Source organism: Cupressus sempervirens, chromosome 7 (genome assembly GCF_028749045.1).
Source record: "Cupressus sempervirens isolate cs-2001-9-10 chromosome 7, ASM2874904v1, whole genome shotgun sequence".
Lineage (NCBI taxonomy): Eukaryota > Viridiplantae > Streptophyta > Pinopsida > Cupressales > Cupressaceae > Cupressus > Cupressus sempervirens.
This window is the reverse complement of record NC_143124.1, coordinates 491,900,852-491,904,393: the sequence shown is the minus strand read 5'-3', so window position 1 is coordinate 491,904,393 and position 3,542 is coordinate 491,900,852. Positions and strand designations below refer to the sequence as shown.

At 32.4% G+C, this 3,542-nt stretch overlaps 1 pseudogene; it reads right to left on the bottom strand.

Moving 5' to 3' along the window:
* Positions 1 to 298: 298 nt before the first annotated feature.
* Positions 299 to 1,283, bottom strand: LOC149547693 (PI-PLC X domain-containing protein At5g67130 pseudogene; annotated as a pseudogene).
* Positions 1,284 to 3,542: the final 2,259 nt, after the last annotated feature.

Genomic DNA, 3,542 nt, shown 5'->3' with positions numbered 1-3,542 from the left:
ATGGCTACAATACAAGCAACATACCAAGCATGTGATCATAAAAAATAACTTGGCAATCAATTTCTAAAGTAAAAAACTTCCCAAATCAATCTATTGTTTCACAATACTGACAAGGTCTATAGGATAATTTCAATGCTATCCAAGGTTGAATGATGTATGCCCTAGTTCGTAGATGGAACTAAAAATTTGCAATTTCCTTGTATACAATACTTAATTAAAAAATTGGGCTTAAGGTCACAAAATTCATTGTGTGTGAGCATTGGATTCAGATATACATCACAAAAGAATCCCATCTTCTTTATGCCTCGAGAGTATAGGGAAGATGCATTAGGTGTAGGAAGAAGAGAAACATAGTAAGAGGAATGAAGTATTCAACATAAGTAGCCACATAGGCATTAGTTTTATAGATTGACCAAAGGTAAATCTACTTGGACTCCCATATGTGTTTGATTTGTTATTACTTGATTTCTTGCATATACCAAACATTCCATTCACCTGACATTTTTTAACATCACTACAACCTTAGATCAGTTGTCCATTCAAATTATCCATAGCTTGAAATGCACCTCCCTCGTTGCTTCTCTTGTAGAAATCTACTACTAGGAAGTTAGCTGATATTTTTCTACATTCTTGTAACACACACCGGGTATATTTTTAAGCTAGTCATAGTTGATTGTGTAGGCTTATGTGACACTAGATTGTTAGGGGAAAATATCCAAGAAGAGGGATTGGTTTGTTGAAGTCAAACTTTTTGATTCAGCTTAGTTTGTGCAGCTTTCATTTGACAAACCAACATTACCATATTGATTCTCAACTACATAATTTCATTGGTAAAAAATTCCTTCAAAGGCCTCTTTTGATGATTGAGAAGTGAAAACAATAAAGCACTAATTTTTGGTAACCATGTCATTCATGGTAGGACAATCTCCACTATTTTTTGGCATTCTTAAGACTGGAAACAAGTATTTCATAAACCCAGTTGTAGTGAAGACTTTGGTTAGCCCTTTGGATGATCTGACATAGTCTTTAATGAATAAAGTAATGATTTTAGATGGATTGGCTGCCAGAAATGATGCAATCTCTTTTATTGTATTGATAGTGGGTATAAAAGCTATGATGCTGAGGTAGGTGCCTCCAAAGGAATGGTAAAGCCAAATATCATTCTTGAAATTGTACATGTCCTACACAAGACCCATCACACAATTATCCAGATGAATAGTCACACTCTCCTCTTGGTTGGAGAATGTTATATAATGGGTACCCATGTAGGACTTCTCTCCCAAGGGAATGTTTTGGCATGATTATATATCTTCTCTTTCTTTATGTTTTTAGCCTCATCAAACTTACTTTCATAGTAAACAAGTTTCTTCCATTTACCTCTTCAATGTGAACTTTCAACTTCATGTTGATTGGTCCATGAACCTACAATATATGCTTCATTTGTATCACTAAATCAAGAGATAGTACTTTCAGATCACATATTCTCTAGAGTCTCTGACTCAACTCAATTATAAGCATCATGCAAAAGCAAATAAAAATACAACTAAAAAATTCAAGAGTAACTTTCTAGGTTTGACCATTCAGTGTCTCTATAGCATTAACAAAAATAAAGAACAAGGAGTTAACAAAGAGAGTGATGGAATTTATTCACAATTGTTCATATTATGAGATCTTTTTTGTGCCCTCTTAAATAATGGATTGATAACCAAAATATTTATTTTGAGGATATGTTTTTTAAGCTTGTGCACAAAGTCAAAAGAAGCATGAGTCCTAACTCTGAGTTCATATAGACAGTATTTTGATTAGTTTGCATTTTCAAGATTTTAATATTTTATAACTTGATACCATAGAAGATCTACAAAAAATAAAGAAAAGACCAAATGCCTTTGCAATTTTTTTTTTAACTTCAAACTATCTTGAAGACATGTGAGATCTAAAGGAAAATGTTAACCTTCAAGTGAAAATAACAAATATACAAAAGAAAAAGATAATTTACATTGACATTTTTCTTAATTGTTAAAATAAAAATAAGTAACTTAGTGATACGAAAGAACATTACAAATTGTTTTAGCTCTCCTAATCATCCAAAAATCTGCTGGAGTATGTATATGGGGAATTTTAGATCTCACTTCTATGGACATGAAAAAATTAAGAAAATGTGTTTTCTAACTTGCTAATAAAAATTTAAAGCCTGCGATTATGGCCCCTTACAGATAAAAATGATTGCACCCAGTCACATCTCACTTCTTAGTAATTTATGTATGATGAATAGGGTATGGATATTTGAGGTAAAACCTTTTTTTAAACCTTTTTAATTAATTTACTAATATCTAATATTAATAGGTTTCATTCAATCTTAGCTATAAATAATCTAGGAGATTCATGTCATATGTTCCTAGCTACTTTCCCTTGGAAGCCACTCAGGGGGTAAAAAGTTTGGAATTGACAAAATAATGGAAATGCCTAAAACTACAAGAAAGACCACCCACCATGCTTGATTTGGCATTAAAAATAGTAATTCATCATAGGATGCTTCTAAAATTAGAAACCTAAGAGCATCCCCCACCTATTTTGACAAAAAACATTAGAACAACCTCACAATAAAAGCCTAGTGCTCTCACCTCTATGTACAAAAAAAAATAGATCTCCTACCCATGTGGGTATCTCATGAACATTAGTCCAAAGCACCTTGTTGTAAGACTATAAATTTTTATTAAGAAATCAAGGGAGTCAAATATTGTCTTGGACAAAGATCGAGTTATTAGAATTATGCTGGATATAGAGTGGATTGTTCACTCTCCTTCTACTTTGACAATGCAATCTTGACTTCTGCCCTTCTTTGATGCTAAATTACATTGGCTTTTATTCCACTCGCTCTACATCTAATTAATTAAGATCTTCATAAACATCTACTACATCTTTCTAAACATATATATATAGACAAAAGAATGACATTGGTGGTTAGTAGTGATAGTACCCTAAATAATGTGGAGCAAACTCACATCCTTAGAGGAACTTCCTTTCCACGAAGCTCTGAACTATCCAATAATTTTTTAGTTAAACAATAATAAATTTTTCAATGTTATAGAAGGTAAAAGTTAAATGCTAATATTTTAGTTCACCACCATGTGGAACACCAATTTGGACTGAGAGATTCCATGCAAACATTCTAGAAGGGGTTTGTTTTTCCATTTATCTTATATTGTTTAGAGGTGTGCAACCCTACCTTATTCTGGAATTAACATGTGACCTTCAAAATAGAAAAAAAAAGTATAAACATCCATAATAGTGCCATTTGATGATCACAATTTCATCAAATCCCACTATAAACTTGCAGTGTTCAACTTTTGAAGCACAAAAAATTATGGCCTGGTATCCTCAATTTTTTTGGTGGGAATCATGATATCTAGCAGAGATCCAAAATTAACTTATATAAGGCCAACCTCTAATTAATACAAGGCTGAACATTGCCCAGAATATACATCTTTTTGAAGGGTAGGTTACTTCACTTGGAGTTATTAATGTTGGTAGTTTTAGATCCG